This window comes from Macaca mulatta, chromosome 17 (assembly GCF_049350105.2).
Source record: "Macaca mulatta isolate MMU2019108-1 chromosome 17, T2T-MMU8v2.0, whole genome shotgun sequence".
Lineage (NCBI taxonomy): Eukaryota > Metazoa > Chordata > Mammalia > Primates > Cercopithecidae > Macaca > Macaca mulatta.
Window position 1 is genome coordinate 101,359,799 of NC_133422.1, and position 23,658 is coordinate 101,383,456.

Here is a 23,658-nt window from a genome sequence, read left to right on the forward strand (position 1 = left end):
TTAAAATTTTGCATTTACTTGTATTCTTTTCCTGTAAAACTTACGTGAAATGAATTGCACAAATTGAAAGTGTACACTCTCTAAATTTCAGCACAATCTCACTTTTCTAACCCAATGTTCTACCAGGATACAGAAACTTAACACCACCCTAGAAAGTTCCTCAAGCCTTTCCCAGTGAGTCTTCAATCCACTTTCTAAGGGGCAAGCACTCCTCTGATTTTCTTCCCCTCCCATGATTATTTTTTTCTCCTCCAGAATCTTCTATCAATACACTGTTTGCTTTTGTGCAGTGCTTCTTTCACTGGGCATGAGGTCTTTGAGATTCATCCTTGTCGTTGCCTGTATCAATAGTTCATTCCTTTTTATTGCTCAGTAGTATTCCATTGTATGACTATACTACAGATTTTTATTTTTATTATTATTTTAAAAATTTAATTTAATTTAATTTTAAGTTCCAGGATACATGTGCAGAACGTGCAGGTTTGTTACATAGGTAAACATGTGCCATGGTGGTTTGCTGCACGTATCAACCCATCACCTAGGTATTAAGCCCAGCATGCATTAGCTATTTATCGTGATGCTCTCCCTCCCTCCAACCCTGAACAGACCCCAGTGTGTGTTGTTCCCCTCCCTGTGTCCACGTGTTCTCATTGTTCAGCTCCTACTTATAAGTGAGAACATGTGTTGTTTGGTTTTCTGTTCTTGTGTTAGTTTGCTGAGGACAATGGCTTCCAGCTTCATCCATGTCCCTGCAAGAAACATGATCTCATTGCTTTCTATGGGTGCACAGTATTCCATGGTGTATATGTACTACATTTTAGTACATTATTTATTTAGTACTTTATCTATTCTATCATTGATGGGCATTTGGGCTGATTCAATGTCTCGGCTATTGTGAACAGTGCCACAATGAAAATACGCATGCATGTATCTCTATGATAGGAAGATTTATATCCCTTTGGATATATACCCAGTAATGGGATTGCTGGGTTAAATGGTATTCTGCCTCTAGGTCTTTGAGGAATCGCCACACTGTCTTGCACAATAGTTGAACTAATTTACATTCCTAGCAACAGTGTAGAAGCGTTCCTGTTTCTCCACAGCCTTGCCAGCATCACTACAGATTTTTAAATCTGTTCTCCCATTCATGGACATGTGGGCTCTTTCCAATTTGGGGGCTATCATGGATAAAGCTGCTATGAAAATGTGTCCAAGTCTCTTCGTAAACTGATATTTTCATTTCTCTTTGGTAAATCCCTAGGAATTGACCTGCTAGATCACTGTCTAGGTATGTATTTAGTAGGTTTTTTTTTTCCTTAAGTACTTTACATATTTTAACTTGTTTCTCAAAACACAAATTGCAAGATGGATACTATTATCATCCTCATTTTACCGCTGAGAAAACAAAACTGCAGAAATTTTATAAACACACAGGTAATAAGTGATGAGGACAATGCTTGAACCTAATAAATTAAGTTCCAAAATCCATGCTTTTAACACGTGATAATTAAATAGTGGGAAATCAATCTGGAGATACACCCAAAAGGCAGATCATTAAAAATTCATTAAAAGTCTTGCAAATTAGGTTAAGGAATTTAGACTCTGTCTTCCTAGGGGAGCCTCCTAAGTTACTCATGTCCCTGTTTGCTTTTGACATTACCAGTGCAGGGGATTGAGAAACCTGATCTTAACTGTGCTTTAGAAAGATGACCACATTCCTAGTTTGTGGAGGAGGATAGAAAACATGAAGTTTAGTGGAGTTTTAATTACATTAGAATTAAATACTTTATTCAATTATTCAGCACAGAATTACTGAGAATCTGCCAGGTGGAAGAAAGTGCCCAGGAACTGGAAATCCAGCACTGAACGGAAGGACATCCCTCATGGAGCTTGCATTTTAGGAGGTAAGAACAATAGCAAACAAGCAAACAAAAATATATATAGCCTGTCAAGTGGTAACACATATTTGGAGAATAGTAAAATAAGTAAAGAGAAAGAGGAAGTGTCGCAAGGGGCAGGAGCGGGTATGATTTTACTGAGTGACTGGGGAAAGCCTCTAGTAGGAGAGATTTGTACAGCACCTGAGGAACTGAAGGAGGGAGTTTCGCAGATGCCTGGAGAGTGCTCGTGTGCAAGAGGAAACAGCATGTGCACTGGTCCTGGGGGTGATGGGCTTGGCATTCAAGGATCAGAGTGAGGAAGGGAGGGGAGGAGATGAAGTCACTCTCAATGTGACCATTAAAACAAAAACATGTTCCATTGTAGAATAGTTGTTGTTAACAACCATGGATGGTTTTAACAGTTTTATCTATCGTGGGGCTACTGTGTGGGGAGAGTAAGAAAAGATGCCTGGATATTTATGTTGGTGTGAATTTGGCTTCCGCCTCTCCCTCTGGTGTTGTTAAGATGAAATGACGAGTGGTGAAAGTAACAGAGAGTGTATGACTTGCAAAATACAGTCATGCATCACTTAATGACAGGGACCCATTCTGAGAAATGCATCATTAGGTGATTTAGTAATTTTGTGAACATGACAGAGGACTTAACGCAAACCTGGTGATATAGCCTACTGCACACATTGGCTGTACCGTACGGCCTATGGCTCCTAGGTTACAAACCTGGACGGCATGTTACCGTAAGAAATGCTGTAGGCAACTGTAACACAATGGTAAGTATTTGTATATCTAAACACAGAAAAGATACGTTTTTGTAATCTGGTTGAAACATTGCTGTCTTATGCACGGTTCAGCATTGACTGAAGCATCCTTACACAGTACATGACCGTATCTATGTATTTATGAATTTCCTATCATTTACTAGCAATCTATCATAGTCCAGGTATAGCCTCAGTTCTTTGCTCTTTTTGAGGGCAGTCTGTGCTTGCAGGACTAATCTACTGAAATCAAGCCCCTCATGCTGCCCATCTTGGCATATTTTTCCAGTGCGGTACTTACAGTTGCAGACACACATTTGTGGGCTCACAGGTTGCTTGGGTGCTTCACCGTCTTCATTTCTGGCTACAAACATAACTACACGTGCTTCTTGAATAAATGGAGAAAAAGTCCTCAGCAGGAACTGGTCTTTTCAGGTCCTCTGCCATCGTCTTATCAAATCTCTCTTCGGTATTTGCATCGACTTTGTCTTGTGCCTCTGTATCCTGGAAAGAACTTTCTGGGAGCAATCATCTGGTTGATATTTACAAGGGTTTTTATTTTGGAGATTACGCTCTTCACTTTGATATACGGCCACTCGTCCTGTGATCTAACTTCAGGAGCACATTTCAGGGGAAGATAGCACACTGAGAAGGGTGGTCCTTTCACAGGAAACATACCCTAGCACCAGAATAGCACTAACCATGCCCTTATCCATTTCAAAGCCTCAGACTAAGTCACAGCAAATATTTGGTTATGTCATAAGATACTGCAATTTTTACAGGAAATATATTTAAGTCATTTCATTTCCCCCTTTTTTCTTCACATTCTGCCTTTTTTCTTTTTTCTCTGATTTTATGGAGGTATAATTGCTATTAAAAACTGCACATGATGTATACAATTTGGTGAGTTTGGACATATGTGTACACTGGTGCTAACATATAATCCAGCAATTCCATGTTCTGCTTTTTCTATTGAAGTAAACTTTAAGCATGATTTCTATTCTGTAAGTTATTAGATTTTTACAATCTAATAAATTAAAAAATACTCTCATCTCCATAGCTAAGGTATAGGGGATGCCTCCTGAAGGTCGGTTTATCAATGTAATTGTAGGTTTAATGTTTTCATGTGCTCTGTACTGTGCAGCTAGATGGTGAAAAGAATTTTGGGGGAAAACTCGAGTCCAGATTAAATAGTTGAATCCTGAGAGTCTATGTTTGAGTGAGGTGATCCTGATATGTAGTAGCTTTCAGTGTGACACGTTTCAGAAAGGAAACAGTATTGTTGTTCTCTTTTTTTTTTTTTGCACTGAAAATATTTGCAATACATCTTCTATAATTATTGCTTCTTCATACTAACTGATCTGCAGAACATTTCCAGTGTGAACCTGTTTTCACTCATATTTCACTTTGAGCGCAAATGGCTCCTCTCACTCCTGCAGTTTTCTCCAGGCTCTTTTTCTCATCTGCGTTCACATCTACCTTTCCGCTGGAGGTGATGGCTTGAAACACCGCCATCTGTTTTTGTCAGTGGAAGAACGCACATCGCAGGTGTATGAGGCAAGGATGCTGAGGCTCAGAGGCTCTTGCAGCCTAGACGCCCGGATCCATTCCCAGATGCAGGACCGTGGAGTGTGGCCGACTGTTGTCCTCAAAAAATGTCACTCTAGCAGCAGGTTGGGGTGGAGCACAGGTGGCTCAGTGGCTGTTAGATGTTTTCTCTTCCATTCTCTTCTGGAAAGTGGTGATTACCCCCAAAGAAGTTAGCTAACTGCTGCACTGGCTCCCAGGGTGCCTCTTGCCTTCACACAGAATATCCAGGGTGTGAGCGTCATGATTTAGTGAGCACAATAACTCAGCATCTTTCTGTGCTGCCCGAGGAAACTACTGAGATGGAGCACAAAATGTTGACGTAATCCACAGAGAAACAGCTCTATCAAAGAGAAGTAAACAGTCCCCCAGGATGGAGAAGGGGAAGCCGTCGGCAGCTTCCAAGGCAAGTGTGCCCTTTGTCTCCTTTTCCCCTCGCTGGGAAGTCCTGTAAGGGAAGAAAAAGGGATCCTATATTTTTATCTTGTTTTGTTTGTTGGTTTGTTTTTGAGATGGAGTCTCGCTCTGTTGCCCAGGCTGGAGTGCAGTGGTGCGATCTCGGCTCACTGCAACCTCTGCCCCCCGGGTTCAAGTGATTCTCCTGCCTCAGCCTCCCGAGTAGCTGGGATTACAAACACCTGCCACCGCGCCAGGCTAATTTTTATATTTTTAGTAGCGACGGGGTTTCACCATGTTGGCCAGGCTGATCTCGAACTCCTGACCCCAGGTAATCCATCCGCCTCAGCCTCTCAAAGTGCTGGATTACAGGCATGAGCCACCGCGCCGGGCCGTATCTTATGTTCTTAAAGTCCCCTCTCTTTCAGTAATCAACACAGAGCAGAGGTCAGGAAATAAGATATGTTTAAGTTTCTTGCTAATTTTCTTGCTGTTTTCAGGGAGAAATATGTGTTTGTGCAGACGTAGCTCACCCAGATTACCGCAGGGCACTAGTTACATGAGAAGCAAGGCGAACACCATCTAGTTTCTTGTTCACTATTTTTCTTTCCATAGAAGTCTTACATTTATGTGAAAAAACACAAAAAAATCCATCTTATGAAATGAAAGAAATTAACTTCAAAATCTGAATTTTAATTTTTCTAGAGATTTAAAAGTTTGAATTTCACCCATTGCAAAGTCTTATTTCTCTGATGTCAACACAGTGGACTTGAACGTGATGTAGCAGATGCAGAGAAGATATTTTTTTCCTGACATTGTAAACACCACATGAATGATTTGTATATAATTTCAATTTAAAAACTAATGACAATGTTTAGAAATAAGAATAATTTATGTCCCTTCCTTTTTTATTCCTAGATTTTGTGTTTTATTTATCACTACATTTTGACCAGAGTGCATTAAAACAGTCATTGAAAAAATAAATGGGCAATTCTCCCATTTATCATCTCATTTGTAATCACTGTACAGTAGGCTGTATCATATCCTGTGTTTAGTTACATTCTTTAAACTCATCTTTTTTTTTTTCCCCCTCATGTTTTAGATTTTTTTTGCCCGTGAAACTGTAGCCTGCTTTGCAGGCTGGTCTGATTCTTACCTTTTCATTCATCTGCTTATTTTAGCTGCATTGCTCTTTTCCTCAGCATGCATGGGGTATAACGTCCCACTCCTCCGCCATTAATCATTAAACAAATACCTTGGGGAAAACCTAGAAAAAATGGTGGGAAAATGAGTTTAATTCTGGAGTTTTCTCCTTCATGTTTTAAGTGAACTTCAGTAAAACTTCAGTTAGTTTCTCTGTTGTGTATATGAAGATATTTTGCTTTGCATTATAGAGAGCTGTATATACTGCCGCCTTCTCCGTGAGAGGTCAGAGCTTTGAAAACAACACTGAATGACTGAATCTAATACCAACGTATTGAATTGAAATAGGTATCATTTATTAAATGTATATGCGTATTGCTCAATTTTTCTGTTTTCCAATGTTCACGTTTATTGAGAATATTTCATAGAATGTTAATCAGCTCTAACTTTGCTTCTGACTCATGCAAACAAGTACCTACCAAAATATCCAATTATTCAGTAATCCACAATGACTGTCTCAAAAGAAATACTGCACAGTCACATAGAAATGCATGTGAAAGTGCTTTGGAAATTGTAAAGCACAATGTTTAAACTAGTTGGTATTACAGAGAATTTTAAGTATTGACCTCAGAAACCATACCCACCTCACCCACTTCTCCAGCCATGGAAATCACTTTATTTCATGCATTTTTACTGGCCATTTCCCTTCTTTGATGGATAAGCATACTTTCTTAGTGCTTGTGAGACCAGGACACTGGCCAGGTAAACAAGCACTCAACTTTTCCTGGATACCTGCCCCAGTTGGTCAACTGGTGAAAGTGTTGTTGAAGTACAAAGTGTACCCAAGGAACTGTCAGATCTAGCTAATAACATTTCCAGACAGACTGCTGAAGGCATCACATAGCTTTTACTTGTTGTTTATAGTAAGATGGAAAAGAAGAGATACAAACTAAAAGGTCTATGAAGCATAAGAGAGATGAAAATTGCTACTTTTAAAAATACTAAACTTCCTAGATAGTAAAATGATGCTAAAGTTAAAAATGGCTCCAGGACAAATATCAAATCTAGACTGCTGTCAACAAAACATGGTAAGAAGAAGCAGTTGAGGGTGTAGCTGTAAACCTTTTGTTAAGAGCTTGGAAATATCTAATGTGTACCTCAGACAATCATTCAAACAGTGACACCTCTGAGAAGCTTAAAAAGTATTGTTCCTCACCACATGCAGTAGAAGCCCAAGACAGAGAAGGGCTAATTCCACATTTGTGTGTGTGGCTTTTTCTAACAGAGTGAATACCAACAGGAATCACAGGAGACTCACAAAGTTTTTAAGATAATTTTATTAACAAAAACATTGTTTGCTTGAACTGCAAGGTGCAGGAACTGTACAATTTAAAAAGAAGACTTTGAAATTCAAAGTTTCTACAGGTAAGGAGCAGGCTAAGAATACCATTCTGCTAAAAACACAAGCTATATTCCATGGAAAAGAAGAAATGACTCAGGTGAAGAACTTAGAGGACAGAGCGAAGAGTTACGAAGAGTTATTGTCAGGCCTTGACTCCTGATCAAAGAAATGCTAATATGTGTCCTGCTAGATTTCACAATTGCTATGGACCAGTGATTCCTGTGTGTCTCCTTGCTCTACCCATTTTTGAAAGTATTTACACAGGTTATCTCAGGCTTGTCTCACCATTATATATAGGTGTATGATAAGACAATTTCTCTCTAGCTGACAAGTCTTCAGTTAGGAAGGAGCTGTACTCAAGAAACCACATTGAAGGACTTTCACTTAAAGCAGGATTTGATTTAGATACCCAAATCCTTGAACTTGAGTCTGAGCTGTAATAAGTAAGATTTGGGGGGAATTTTGAAGGGAATATATATATTTGGCATGCAAGAGGAAGGTTAATAATTTGTAGCCAGACGGTGAACTCTGGTGGTCTTATAGTATGTACAAAAATTCTTTGATATTCTTCTTTTCAAAAGGTAGAATCTAAATCCCCTCACCTAAAATATGTCTCAGAAACTTACTTTTAATGAATAGAATGTCATAGAAATAACAATGTGCATCCTTTGACCCTAGGTTATTGTATTAGGCTTCTCCAGAAAAACAGGATCAATAGGAGATATATATGTGCATGTGTTTATATAGGTGCCTATACATAGAATTATATCACATATATAATTATATTATATATATATACATATACATACATATACGTGTGTGTGTGTGTGTGTGTATGTGTGTGTGTGTATAATCTCTTCTGGAAACACTCTCACAGATAGACCCAAAAATAATATTTTGCCAGCTACCTGAGCATCCCTTAACCCAGTCAAGTTGACACATAAAATTAACCATCACATATCCACCCCTTGCCAACTTTGCACTCAAACACATCTCCTTAGTTTATCATATAATAAAACCGCATTTAATCTCCAAATAAAGACAATAACATCATAATTCTAGCTAACATGATGCAATTATCCTGTGTATGATTGAAAATAAACAATTATCCCTCCCTCAAAAGAGAAAGTAAAGTCCTTGAGAGATGTGTACTCTTCTCTTGATATTCTGTAACTTAAATACTATGATGTAGAACTAACAATGCTTGAATATTGTTGTAAAATCAATACATCTAACATTATATAAGGGCATAAGAGATTTAAAAAAACAGATATTTGCTTAATATATGCATATATACACACAGGCATATTTATAACAATAAAGGAAGAAATTCTCATGAAAATTACAGTTCTTAATTCTGTAACTGGTCATGTGATTATAGTTCATGTTGATAACTACCTTCTTCTATTTAATACTACCCATTCTATATTCTCTTTGCTTTCAGCAAGCACCTCAGTTGGTTTTTACCTGATGGGGTGACTCCAGTTGTTATTCCTAGGGCGTCTGGTCTATTAGTTGGTATGCCTGATTGGGTTGTTATAATTTTCCATCGACCTTAATCAGGACATGGCAGTACTAAGAGATTTCCTAAGGAATCTCCTGTATCCCAGACACACTCTTCCTTACCTCCGTTGTGGAACAGCAGTCACCTTTCCCTTTGGCAGTCTGGATCAATCACCCCAACCAGCATTGTAACTTCCTCCTTGGCCTGTTGACTCAGAAGCATAAGGAGCCCAGAGTGGCCTGGTGTCCATCTTCACTTTTAATCCAATAGCATCATTGTTTGTCTCCTGGTGGAAACATTTCTCCCCCTGGAATTTAGATGTCTGGCCAGGTGCCAGTGGCTCATGCCTATAATCCCAGCACTTTGGGAGGCTGAGGCGGGTGGATCACCTGAGGTCAGGAGTTTGAGACCATTCTGGCTAACATAGTAAAACCCCATCTCTACTAAAGATACAAAAATTAGCCAGACATGGTGATATGTGCCTGTAATCCCAGCTACTTGGGAGGCTGAGGCATGAGAATCGCTTGAGCCTGAGAGGCAAAGGTTGCAATGAGCAGAGATTGCACCACTACACCCCAGCCTGGGTGACAGAGCGAGACTCCATCTCAGGAAAAAAAAAAAAAAAAAAAAAAAAAAAAAAAAAAAAAGATGTCTAGGCCAACAAGGCATAAATTCACAGGAAATGGGGCAAAAATTTGCTAGTGGGTCTCTAGTGGGGAATAGTGAGTGGAGTCACACCCATTTCCATCCCTTGATTCCTGGACCCATGAATCCTAGCTATCAGAGAAATGGCACCACATATTAAACACTGACTCAGAGTATATATAGCCTCTGGAGAACATTGTCCCAGCCCTGAAAGATATTGCCACCTGGCTGGCACTGTAACTGATTCCTCAGAAGGCCATTCTGCTATTCTACCATGCCAGCAGCTTCATGATAGTGAGGAGCGTACTATAACCAGTGAATAATTCCATGAGCATGGGGCCATTGCTGCACTTCTCTGCAAGTGAGTTCCTTGATCAGAAGCCACATTGTGTGTAATACCATAATGCTGAATAATAAGCCTTTCTGTAAATTCATGGATGGTAGTTTTAGCAGAAGCATTGCATACAGTACAGGCAAATTTATATCTAGAGTGAGCATCTTTTCTAGTAAGGACAAAGTACTGCTTTTTCCATGATGGAAGTGGTCCAATGTAATCAGCCTGCCACCAGGTAGTTGGCTGATTACCCTGAGGAAAGGTGCTGTTTGGGGCCTCAGTGTTGGTCTCTTCTGCTAGCAAAGACCACCCAGCAGTGGCCATAGTTGGGTCAGCCTTGGAGAGTGGAAGTACGTAGTGCTGAGCCCTGGCATAGCTCATCTCCGCTGCCATGGCCATTTTCCTCATGAACCTATCAGGCAATAACAGAGGTGGGAAAGGGGCTGACTGACATACACAGAAAGGTCATCCTATCCACTTTATTAAAATTCTTCTCTCGTGAGGTTACCGTTTGATGAGCATTCACATGGGACACAAATAGCTTCACATTTTTTGCCTTTTAAGAGAAATCTCTCCATACACTTCTTCCCCATATTTACTTGACATCAGTTTTCCAATCATCTTTCTTTCAAGTTTCTGACCATTCTGTCAAACACCAGCCACAGCCCATTAATACCCAATTCAGAGGCTGTAGCCATTGCATCTAGGATCCACTGGTCATTTTTCACATTTTGCCATTTCTCCTTCCAAGCAAAGTTCACAACCAAGCACACTTGCCAAAGTTGTGCCTGCTGGGAAGATTTTCCTCACTGCTGTTTTTGAGGGATGTCCTGGAGAGTAGCTGAGTGCTACAGTTACCCACTTCTGGGTGGTGCCTGCATGTTGACCGTCTCTCAATCAGATCTGAATTTGTCTTCCTCTTTCAACTAATTGTAGGGAACTCCCTATGAGGCCATATATGCAGACTGGGAGAGAAAGGGCAGTGTAGCAAGAGTGGGACCATGGGCATTCCAACTACTTATTCACGTAAATTGCTTGTGCCTTCAAGGTATGCTTGGCTCGTGATCATGTGTATACCACTTCCATCTGAAGATATAGTGTTGCTATGCATGTCCAACTTTATGGTTTGATGGGTCAGATAACATTCAGTTCATGGAAAGCAGCTCATGTTACAGGTTAACTTGATGGACTGTGGTCAAGTGTTCCAATTCTACTATGGTCAAGTAGCAGGCCAAAAGCTCTCTCTGGAAAAGAAAGTAGTTATCTGCTGATGATGGCAAGGCCTTCCTCCAAAATGCTAAAGGCCTGCACTGCTCCAAAGAGCATCCCTTTCTGCCACTGACATTTCAAGCACCATTGGATCTGCTGGATAATAGGATTCAAATGGCAGAGCAGCTTGCACAGCAGCCTGGGCCCGTCACAGAGCCTTCTTTTGTTCTGGGCTCCGCTCAAAACTAGCAGCTTTTTGGGTCACTTGGTAAACAGATGAGAGAGACACCCAAATGAGTAATGCGTCACCTCCAAGATCCAAATAAGCCGACTAGACATTGTGCTTCTTTCTGAGTTATAGGAGGGGCCAGATTCAACAACTTTTCCTTCACTTTAGAAGGGATATTTTGACATGCTGTACATCACAAGACCCCTAAAAATTTTACTGAGCTGGAACACTCCTGAATTATCACTGGATTTTTCCCCACTTTCTGATGCTCAAATGTCTTACCTATAAGTCTAAAGTAGTTACTACTTCTCACGCACAAGGTGCAATAGGCATAATATTATCAATGTAATAGACCAGCGTGGTAACTTGCAGAAGGGATAGGCAGTCAAGATCTCTGTGGATTCAATTATGACCTAGGGTTGGAAAGGTGATGCATTCCTGAGGCAGGATGGTGAAGGAGTATTGCTACCCTTGCCAGCTGAAAGCAAACTGTTCTGGTGGACCTCATGGACAAAGATGGGAAAAGAGGGCATTTTCCAAATCAATAGCTACATACGAGGTACCAGAGGATATGTTAATTTGCTCGTGCAATACAATCACGTCTGATACAACAACTCCTATAGGAGTCACCACTTGGGTGAGCACGTAGAAATTCACTGTCTTCTGCATAGGACAAACAGGACAGCTAGATGGAGACGTGATGGGAATCACCACACTTGCATTTTTCAAGTCCTTGATGGTGGCACTAATCTCTGCAATCCCTCCAGGGTACTGTTTTTTATTTACTCTTTTTGCAGGTGGAGGCAGTCATAATGACTTTCACTTGGCCATTCCCACCATAATACCCCTAAGTCAACAGGTCAGAGGACCAGTGTGGGGATTCTGCCAGCTTCGGAGTGTGTCTATTCCAATGATCAATTCTGGAACTGGGGAAATAATGACTGGATGGGCTCAGGGATCCACTGGACCCACCGTGAAATGAACCTGAGCTAAAAGTAACTGATCACCACTAACCCCTACTGTGACTGGAGGGCCACAGCGATGTTTTGGGCTCTTCTGAAATCAGTTAACAGTTCAGAGCCAGTGTCCGGAAGTCCCCCAAAGTTCTGACATTTTCCTTTTTCCCACACACAGTTACCTTTTTAAAAGGCTGGAGGTTTCTGTGGGGAAGGCTGGGAGGAAGATGTACAGTCCCAGGGCTCTTCCTCAAGGGACCTAGCCTTTGCTTTATTAAAGAGGTTCTGGGTCTGCAAACTGGCTTGATTCTGAGACTTGATGCAGGGGCTGTGATTCTCTGTTTTTATGATTTGAGTTAGGCTTTTGTTCAGTTCATCTAGAATTTTTCTCCTTATACAGATCAAATAAAATTTGGGTATGATTTCCATCTATTTCATCTCTAGCATCACCATGATGAACTAGCCAACACCACATATCTGCACAGATCTGACTGCTCTGTTTGCTGCTTTAACTTTGCTGTCCATTATGGTAGCCACTGCCCACCTTGGCACTGGCAACTGAGTCTTCCCCTTAGCCTCTGCCCTCCTAGGTTCCAATTACTCCCATTGCATTTACATTTTCTAATCAAGGTCTGTAGTTCCCACTGTCAGGTCTCGCCTATAGAGAACTTACTGGGGCTCCCCTCACAAATTTATTTCTCAAAGAATTGGTGAAAGTAGTGTCCTCTGGACCCTCCCTGGGGGTCTAAGTCTCAAATGACAAATCCGCTCTACATTCCAATATCCCTAAATCTTTGAATCCCTTTCCTATATTAAACCAAGAGAGGTTGCATGTTTGCAATGTGTTCACTGTGGGTTGTCTTTTGTTCCATGTTCCAACCAACCAACCAGCCAAACTCTAAGAGCTGTTTCTAACTCCTTGAGTTGCAACATTTAATGTAAAATGTCTTCTTATTGAGTACATATTAATAAGTTTGACCTGATCCAAATGTATGTTCCTCCCAATATTATTCTACTGTATTAATATCCATTTTCACACGCGTCCCATAAATTTCTACATATAAAAATTAGAAAATTCAAGTAAGTTCTTTTGGAGTGTAGTACACCTCCCCATGAATTACACTTTTCGCCTCACCTTTAGGGATCTTCTGGGACTTGAGCCTGGTTATGTGTCTAGAAGCAATGAGGGGTGATGAGCGTAGGTCATGAAGAGTATCAGTACTGTCTTGCAGGGCAACTGCCTCAGGGGAGGACATTACCGTTTCCTCAGGCAATACAAAATTACTATCCTCAAAGGGAAGTAGAAAGGCCAAGCCCTTGTGAATGGAGAAGCCTCTGCCACTGTGAGTAGGGAGACTTCGTCCACTGGCAAAGAAGACTTATCAGAATTTAGGGGCTCAGGCAGGGCACCATAGCTCATGCCTGTAATTCCAGCACTTTGGGAGACCAAGGCAGGCAGATTACTTGAGGTCAGGAGTTCAAGACCAGCCTGGCCAACATGGCAAAATCCCATCTCTACTGAAAATACAGAAATTAGCCTGGTGTGGTGGTGTGCACCTGTAGTTCCAGCTACTTGGGAGGCTGAGGTGGGATAATCGCTTGAACCCAAGAGGCAGAGGCTGCAGTGAGCTGAGACTGTGCCACTTCACTCCAGCCTGGGTGACAGAGAGAGACGCTACCAAAAAAAAAAAAGAATTTAGGGGCTCAATGTTCCCAGTTTCATTATGTTCTCCTTATACATCTTCATCTCAACTTACGGGATCTCATTCTTTCATTCTTTCCCAGTCAATGTTCTCACTTTAACAGTAGACACCCTACTTTAAGGCTAGGAGTTCAACTTGTGTTGTAATCCAGCCAATCACAGGATAAGATTCTGAGTTTGATTTTCAGTAATTTCAACCCTGTAGTAACAGAAGATAAGGATCTCCTTCAAGAAACATCTGGAAGTTCTTAGGTCATTTATGTGGTGCTTGAGGTGGAAATTAGAATTCCTGAGCTCATACTTTTTTTTTTCCCCCATTTGCTCAGTGATGTTAGGAATAAGCAAACAATGCCATTGAATTGTGTCGTTTTCAAAAAATGTGCAAAATTGTTATATTAAGTCACTTCACTCTGCTTTTTCTAAGTGGTTGATTAGTGATATCCACTGCAGATATTTTGGATATCTTTATAAAGTTTACACCATGAACTATCATGCTCTCTTTACTACTTTAAAGAGTCCTTAGCAACTTGAAATCAGGTCAGATTACAAGAGCCAATTAGACACCACAAAACCAATTCATAAAACTCATCCTTAAAACTGTTTCCCTAGAACTACCTTCAGTAACAAAATCTGTAAAAGTCAAGGATCTCTAGAGAAACAGAACAAATAATGTGTTACATATATTATATATATGTATATATATATTTTATGTATATGTGTCTATATAACATACATGTATATACAAACACTCAGATACATATATTTGGAGAGACAGATCTATACATATATCTATCTGTATCTTTCTATCTATCTCTTTCTATCTATCTGGAGAGAGAGGGAAAATCATTATGAAAACCAGCTCATGTGATTATGGAAGCAAAGGAGTTCCACGACTTGCAGTATTCTGGCTGAAGAATCAGGAAATCCAATGGTAATTGAGGCCAGGTCCAAAGGTCTGAGGACCAGGATTGCTGATGTTTGAAGGCAGAACATGCATGTCCCAGTTCAAATAGAACAAATTCACCCTTTCTGCTGTTGTTTTTCCTATTTGGGCCACAAATGGATTAGTTGATGCCTGGCCACCACGTTGGTGAGGATGGGTCTTTCTTATTTAGTCTACTAATTTAAATGCTAATCTTTTCTGCAAGCACCCTCACACACCCATCCAGAAATCATGTCTTTCCAGTTATCTAGGCATTCTTTAGCCCAGTCAAGTTGCCACAAAATTAACCTCCACAGTCCTAAAAGGCTGTACTAATTCCTCCTTGATCTCTTTCTCAGCTCAGTTACCCTGGGAGAAGCCAGCCTGCACATTGTGAAGGCACCAAAGCTGACTGCACAGAGATGACAGGAAGAGAAACTGAGGCTTCCCATCAACAGCCAACACCAACTTGCCAGCCATATAAGTGAGACATAGTAAAAACAGATCCATCAGATGGTTAGGTCTTCAAAAAACTGCAGCTTTGCCAACCTTGCAAAAAACCCTGGATCAGAACCATTCAGATAAGCCACTCCCAAATATGCAGGCTACTGTAGTAGTTACTCATTGATGCATACCCAATTATTCCAAAATGTAGTGGCTTAAAGAAATAAACACTTTCCCCCCAGTGTCTGTGAAACAGGAATTTATGAGGGGGTTAACTGGGTGTTACTGGCTAAGGTGTCTGATATCGCAGTTAAGATATTGGTTGGGGCTGTGGTCACCTGAAGGCTTGACTGGAACTGGGTGATCTGCTTCCAAGATGGCTCCCTCATGTGGATGTTAAGGAGACCTCAGTTCCTCACTGACTATTGGCAGGAAAACTTGATTTCTCCCTATGGATCCCTCTTCAGGCTGCTGGAGTGTCTCACAATATGGTAGCCAGCTTCTCCCAGGAGAAGGAATCCAAGAGAGGGGAAAATATGGAAACAATGACGTCTTTTATGACCTAACATTGGGAGTCACGTGTTGTCTTTTCCATATGATCTAACTGGCTGCACATGTCAGTCATAGTCAACGTAAGTGTGGACTGCAGAAGGGTGTGAAAACTAGGAAGTGGGAATCTCTGTAAGCCATCCTGGAAGCTGGATATCACAGTAGGGTAATGAATGGTTGTTACTGATTTATGCCACTAAGTTTTGTGGTAATTTATTATGCAATGACAGATAGCTAATATACAAACAGACCAATATGGAATATTTGGTTATTCTTAATGATTCGAAGTGAAGAATGTTAGTGCTGCCGCCTCCTCTATCCATGAAGCCTCAGGAGATGTTGTGGACCAGAAGGGTGCACACTCGATCCTGTTTCCATACAGCTCTCTAATTGAAGTAGTGTCCTGAGAACCCCAGCATCTCTGGAACTGGTTTGGAATCCCAGCAGCTGGTACTGGGACATAAATCTTGGCAATTTATTAGCTATTTTTATTCACTATTTTCTAATTTTTTATAATTCAGGTTTTACGGTTTTGCCTACGTTCCAATCTTGAGACATAAACTTTTGTGTTCCTTCTGGTAAACAAATACCTTGTGTCCTTAGAAAAAGCTTTTTACACCCTGCCTTTTCATATATAAAAAATACTGGGTTTGTTTCCTACTCAGACTTTATTTGGAACACTATAATTTAAATCAGTCTCCCCAGATAGAAGCATAGAAAAAGAAGATTGGGGAAGTACAGCGTGTTGTTTCCAACAAGGTGGAAAATTCATCTGAAATGACAGAAATCCTGGGTAATGACGAATCTCTGAGGATTCCTGTGTCACAGCAAACTAGCTGATTGGTCTGTGCAATTGAGCTATAGCATAATATCAATACTTACACTCCCTTTTGAATTGAAAATGAGGCAATTAAAAGTTACTAAATCCCTTGTTTTGAATTGCTTCTGGTCCCTTTGGGTTTACCATAGCCCAGTTTTGTGCCTTTCATTTTGAGAAGTCCTGTCTTGCAAATTTGAAAGTCTGTAGACTCTATTTTGAAATGGGCTTTATTCCAAAAATAGGTTTTACTTTATTATTTTCCACTGCCTCTGGGGATATTTTGACAAAAATGGCAAAACCCAAAGACTTCCTGAAGGCTAATCTTTTTTCTGGGTCATATGATTCTTTTCAGTTTTCATCTGGAGAGGGTTTTATGATAACAATAGGTTTGACTGTTGGTGAACTGGAGAAAATCCTGTTGCTTTAGAGTTAACAATGAGTGGAATTTCAGTGCAGTATGGTTATTTGCTTAATACAATAGAAGTTGGTGCAGACTGGACTTGCAAATGTCAAACAGACTGTGTGGGAAAATCTATATCACTGCAACTGAGTCAACAAACAGTTCTGAATACAGAAATGCTGACAAGACTGTAGCAAGCAATTTGGTCAACTTCAATTCATGTCCAAAGTTAAGCTGGATTAAAAAGATGCCTGTGAAGAAATGGTTAAATATTAAAAACAGCAGGGATCTTAAAACCAAGAGGGGAAGAGAAACAGGAATCAGTGAAATGAAACATTAGAAACACAAAACAATATGCAATTAATAATACCTGTCTCAGAGGCAGGCTTATTATAAGGTGGAAGCCACAAAAGAACAAATGATCAAAGCAGCAGCTGAAGTCCTCCAGCTCATTACTCACATGCATCATGAAGTGTAAAACAGTGATTAGATGACAGAAGGATACTCTATCTTCCAATATTTTTAAACTTCTAGCTCTGTTGGGTAAACAGTTTCCAAATGGACATGAATTCACTTGAGCCTGATGCATCTTAGTTTATTGGCCAGACATAGGATTTCAGATAGGAATTGAATAAATCACTGCCTTACATCACGTAGTTTTCCAGCCCAGCAATACTCAAGAGCATCTGGGTCAAGGGCAAGTTCTGGAGTAGGAGTTGGAAAGCAGAGGTTCTGGGTTGCCTGAGCAATCTGGGACAGGTCAATTTAATTCCATGAGCCCCAGTTTCCTTATTGACACAATACAAGTATCAGTTCTTTACCTACCTGATTCACAAGGTTGTTGGGAAGGTGTCAAATGTAATTACACACACACACACACACACACACGAAAGCATGTTAGCATCCTTAAAGAGCAGGATTCAGCATATTGTCTATGAGCAAAATGAAAATAAATATAACAAATTCTAATGTTTACAGTAAATAGTATTGCTGTCCTTATGAGTCAAATGATGTCATTATGTCAAATGATGTCATTTGTCAAAGGACAAGCAGGTAGAAAGGAGTGGATCCGAGTCGAATTAGATTTTGGGACTCCAAAGTGCAAGCTGTTAATCACCATTCTAAAACATGGGATGGAGGAAGGGAGTGAGGGTAGACGTATGAGGCATAAGGATCTGTTTAATACCTGAGCATGCATATAATATGATTTTCCTTAGAATTCCTAGGAGACACTTGGGAGAGAAGGAAAATCTTGCCTACTCTACATACCAGGTGTTCTGGTCATTTAAAAATAATGATTAGTGTATGTCCTGTGCATTTGCATTTTGATTTTGGATAAAAACCAGCTAAACTCATGGTGGAAATAAAGCTTAAGTGTTAGGTGCAGTCATTCGGAGCAGTTTGTACTTTGATTCAAGCTAGTGATTCAACAGTGGATATCACTGGTCATAAGAGGAATGAGAGGAAGGCTGGAGGAGTGAAAATGCTTCAGTACAGATCTAAGATAGGATTTCTCACCCTCAGAGCTCTTGACATTCCGGGTCATGCAGCTCTTCGTGGTGGGGTTGTCTTGCACAGTGTAAAATGTTGAACAGCATCCCTGGCCTCTACACACTACGTGGCCCTAGCACACACCTTTCCCCCACAGGTTGTGAAACCAAAAAATGTGTTTAGACATTGCTGAATGTCTCCTGGGGTATGAAATTGCTCCCATTTGAGAACCATCGTTCTAAAAACATCTCACAAAAGCATGGGTTGTTAGTAACTTCCAGTGTACATGTATAGCAATTGGCACAGCCCATATTTCATACGCAAATTCTATATTAGTAAATGATCGGTAGCACATTGAACTTTTGTTGTTGTTGTTTTGAGGAGGAGTCTCGCTCTGTCGACCAGGCTAGAGTGCAGTGGTGCAATCTCGGCTCACTGTCAGCTCCGCCTCCCGAGCTCACTCCATTCTCCTGTCTCAGCCTCCTGAGTAGCTGGAACTACAGGCGCCCAACACCACGCCCGGCTAATTTTTTGTATTTTTAGTAGAGACGGGGTTTCACCGGGTGAGCCAGGATGGTCTCGATCTCCAGACCTTGTGATCTGCCCGCCTCGGTCTCCCAAAGTGCTGGGATTACAGGCGTGAGCCACCGCGCCCAGCACATTGAACTATTTTTAAAGCAATTTTCAAATTTGTGTATGCTTCAAGTAGTAAAAAGTGTTATTCAAATTGATGAGTGTTATCTTATTAAGACTATTTTAGAATTTAGTCAATGAGCAGAGCCATCCATTTATTCTTTACCCTTTTTTAGTTTAATTTGTTTTATTCCAAATAAGATTCTGAAAATAGTGTAGCAAGAAATAAAGTAACACTACATAAAATCAAATACATTAAAATGTAATCGCTAAAATTTTTTCTTGAATTTTATGTATGTGAGAAGTTTTCTTTTGCCATGCTAGCAGGGTCCCTTAAAAAAGCAACAAAGGACAAAAATAGGATTTTTATTCTTTACATGTCTATGATCACAGGAATATATAATGTATATGTATGCACTTATGCCGTTGGTTCAATAGTGTCCCCCAAAATTTATGTCCACTTGGAACCCTAGAATGTGACCTGTATGAAAATAAGGACATTTCAGATGTAATTAAATTATAGATCTAGAGATGAGATCATCCTGGATTTAGGCTGTGTCCTAAATCCAATTACTGGTGTCCTTTTAAAAAGAAGAGAGGGGCCTGCCATAGTGGCTCATGACTGTAATCCCAGCACTTTGGGAGTCTGAAGTGGGTGGATTACCTGAGGTCAGGAGTTTGAAACCAGCCTGACCAAAATGGCGAAATCCTGTCTCTACTAAAAATATAAAAATTAGCTCAGCATGCTGGCACGCGCCTGTAATCCCAGCTACTCGGTAGGCTGAGGCAGCAGAATCACTTGAACCTGGGAGGCAGAGGTTGCAGTGAGATAACGCCACTGCACTCCAGCCTCGGAGACAGAGCAAAATTCCGTCTCAAAAACAAAAACAAAAACAAAAACAAAAACGACAAGAGGTTACAGAGAAGCATATGAAGAAGGCCACTGCAGATGGAGGCGGAGATTGAAGTGATGCATCTATAAGCCAAGAAATGCCACTTGTTGCCTGCAACCACCAGAAGCTCATGGCGCAAATTCTCTCCTCTAGCCTCCAGGAGAAACCAGCCCTGCCTTATTCCAGACTTCTGGCCCCTTCACTGTGAAGGAATAAGTTTCTATTATTTTAAACCACTCAGTTTGTGGCCATTTGTTACAGCAGCCCTAGGAATCTAATATAGTAGCTATGTATCTATTAGTAGAAATCATATTCCCAAGATGTTGATTTCTTACGTTCTTGATCAGGCTAGTGTAAGAGTATTTTGGCAAATCCATCTGCAGGACCAGCGTACAGTGCAGTCTCCTGCAGAAGGGAGGGACGGACTTCTTTGTTCAAGCATGAAGAAATATGGAAACATCTTCTAAACATGTAGGATGTCCTGGTTATTTTTGGAGACCGTGCTAACATCTGCCAACTGTCATTGTAGGGCAAATATGTGTGCATTGTAGGTATGATCGGGAACATGACGTTGGGAAGTCATCATCTCTGACCTCTCTAGTTCAGTGGATTCCACTAACACAGGTGAGGAGCAGATAATCACCAAGCCCTGTGAGATATGCGCTGGTCCAGCAAAGCATAAGAACTGGAAATCTAATTCACTGAGTTCTAACACCTTGGGACATTTTGTCTCGAAAGCAAAAAGATGATCATTTGAAGTCATGAGATTGTGGAATAGACAGAAGGCTGACCAAACAAAGTTAGCCAGCGTACAATGGAGAAGACCCAAAAATAAAGAATGAAGGATTGTAGAAGAACACAGCAATGTCAGACTCAGCATTGAGGAAGAGGCAGCAGCCGGCTGCCCATGGGCTTTGGAGCACAGAACTCATGGGATTTGGAGGCAGACAGAGCTGGATTCAAATCTTCTTTCTACATCTTCTTCACTTTTGGCAGATGACGTGAAATCGTTACGCTTTGGTTTCACATCAACGGAAAAGCGTGCTTTATTGGCTTCCTGTTTGACCTGGCACGTGATGGGCACTCACAGGGGAAGTGGCAAGGATGTCAGAGCTACCGCCCCCTGTGCAAGCCCCCATTTTGTGAGTAAGGAAAATAAATCAGGAAAAACAATTGTTATAAAATCGGGTGGCAGTCTGTTCAAAAACTGGTTTTAAGTTGATTGCTTGAAAGGCACAAGTGTGTGATGTGTGATAAGCCTTCCTCTAGCAATGCCACACTGACTTTGCATCAGAAACAACATTTATGAAAATCCCAGCTAGATGTTTGTCTTTGAGGGACTCAATTTTGGTTAAGAGATTTGGAGGAAAATAACACAAATTTTCTATTTATAAAGTAACACTCTCTCTTTTAAAGCGTTTGTGATCTTTATAAAATGGAATTTGATGTTTATGTGTTTATCCTTTCAACAGCCAGCAGTAAAGACTAGTTAAAATAATGAAATTTGCAGTTATGGTTTATTGCCATATTCTAACATCCAGAAATTGAAAGAAAATTTTAGAAGGATAAATTAAGGTCTTTTATTGCCCTGTTCCCTGTTGATATTGAGGAGATCTCAGCTATAAAGCAGAATCAACTTAGATATTTTTGGGGCATATATGTATTTATCTTTAAAACGCAGACTTATTTAAAAAGCAAATTGGCCAGGTGCGGTGGCTCACGCCTGTAATCCCAGCAGGTTGGGAGGCCAAGGTGGGTGGATCACGAGGTCAGGAGATTGAGACCATCCTTGCTAACACAGTGAAACCCTGTCTTTACTTTAAAAAAAAAATTAGCCGGGCGTGGTGGCGGGCGCCTGTAGTCCCAGCTACTCAGGAGGTTGAGGCAGGAAAATGGTGTGAACCCGGGAGGCAGAGCTTGCAGCGAGCCAAGATCTCACCACTGCACTCCAGCCTGGGAGACAGAGCGAGACTCCATCTCAAAAAAATAAAAATAAATAAATAAATAAAAACCTTAGACTTAAATGGATCTACAGAAAACCTCGCTAACATTTTAAAACATGACAGCTGTAGTGAAAACATCAGAATACATTGGGTCAAATTAGATTAAGTTGCATTACGTGACTCTTGTCAATAAAATGCATTCCAAAATCTATGCTATCTAGTAAAAATAAGATCAAGGAATTCCAATGTTGTAATGACAACAAAGTTTTCAAATAAAAGCCTTCATGTATCTTTGAAAAGAGATTTTAAAAAGCAAATTGCCCATTTTTAGTGGGGAGTTGATTTTTGATGAGGAAACGTCTCCCAAATACTAAAGGAAGGCCAACAAGGAAGCAGAAATGCTGTTCAACTTTACAAGGGGAAAAATGTAAGCCATTTCTTTGCTCTCTCCTGATATATATATATGTATTTTTAAATAACATTTTCTCAACTAGCTTATTTTTTTGGCACACAAAGAAGACTCTCAGTTTCTTTTCATTCTGTTCGTTAGTTGACAGGACCTCCAGGTAAAAGAAATGTTTTTAATAAAATATATTCCCTCACAGTGTGGAGGAGAAGGTAGCTAAGCAAGAATAAAGGTGTTATCACTGGCTCCTCTGGGACATATATGATGTTCACTTTAATCTATTTGATCGTCCCTGAATTGCTGATTGCTGCTCTTTTCTCTCCAAGGCACAAAAGGGAAGCTGAATATATTTATATATGTACATATGCAGGATATACAGGCTGCAGTAGGCATGCTCATTGGCTTTCTTTTTTACCTCTCTCTGTTTCTGCCTTTCTTCTCACTGTGAGCTGAAAAATGGAAGCAATTTGCTGGAGCCATTCCTAAAGCTCTCCCACCCGGCACCTTGACTTTTATAATTGCTGTGATATTTCACCCGAGGCAGCCGAAATGAGCGGAAACGGTGAGTGGGCTAGAGTGAGGGTGCTCATATGCTGATGTGTCATGGCAGCATCCCATAAATATTTGTGTCCCATTTCTCCTCGGACATGGAGGAACCGCTCCAGCCGCCAGGCAGGGATGTGTAGGAGAGGTCACGTGGTCCCCCATTTCCTCTGAGACCTGAGACTTTAATGGGCATTGTTTAAATTACCCTTGAGACAAAGCTAGCATCTTCAGCAACAACCCTTCATCCCATCTCCTACTCTGCAGAAATTCACGCTCTATGTAACCATATCTTGGCCCTCGTTTTAAAAATTAAGCATCCAAATGAACAATGAACCATCGATTTTAGGATAACAAGTTCTATCCCTATTTGTTTTTTGTTTTTGTTTTTAGAGGGAGTCTCGCTGCGATGCCCAGGATGAAATGCAATGATGGGTTCTCGGCTCACTGTGATGTCTGCCTCCTGGGTTCAAGGGATTCTCCTTCCCCAGCCTCCCAACTAGCCGGGGCTATAGGTGCCTGCCACCACGCCCGGCTAATTTTTGTATTTTTATTAGAGACGAGATTTAACCATATTGGCCAGGCTGGTCTCGAAACCCTGACCTCAGGTGATCCACCTGCCTCAGCCTCCCAAAGTGCTGGGATTTTTTAATGTTCTCGTTAAAGCCCCATCTTTCTTTGCGCATTATCTGAATTGGTGGTTAGATCCAAATTTCACAGTGCTTCTCACTCGCGTCCAGGCTTGTGGCCACTCAACAGCCCTCCCTGACATGCCTTCCCCCAAGACAGATTTATTTACTTCTAACTTCCAGAAGGATGGTTCCCTTCACTGTTTAATTAATACATTGACAACT

The 23,658-nt window shown here is 40.7% G+C and overlaps 1 long non-coding RNA gene across 1 annotated transcript; it reads left to right on the forward strand.

Moving 5' to 3' along the window:
* Positions 1–1,731: 1,731 nt before the first annotated feature.
* Positions 1,732–17,849, forward strand: LOC106994373 (uncharacterized). Its single transcript, XR_013407978.1, has 2 exons — positions 1,732–1,904; positions 15,042–17,849. It is a non-coding gene; the product is annotated as an uncharacterized LOC106994373 (long non-coding RNA).
* Positions 17,850–23,658: the final 5,809 nt, after the last annotated feature.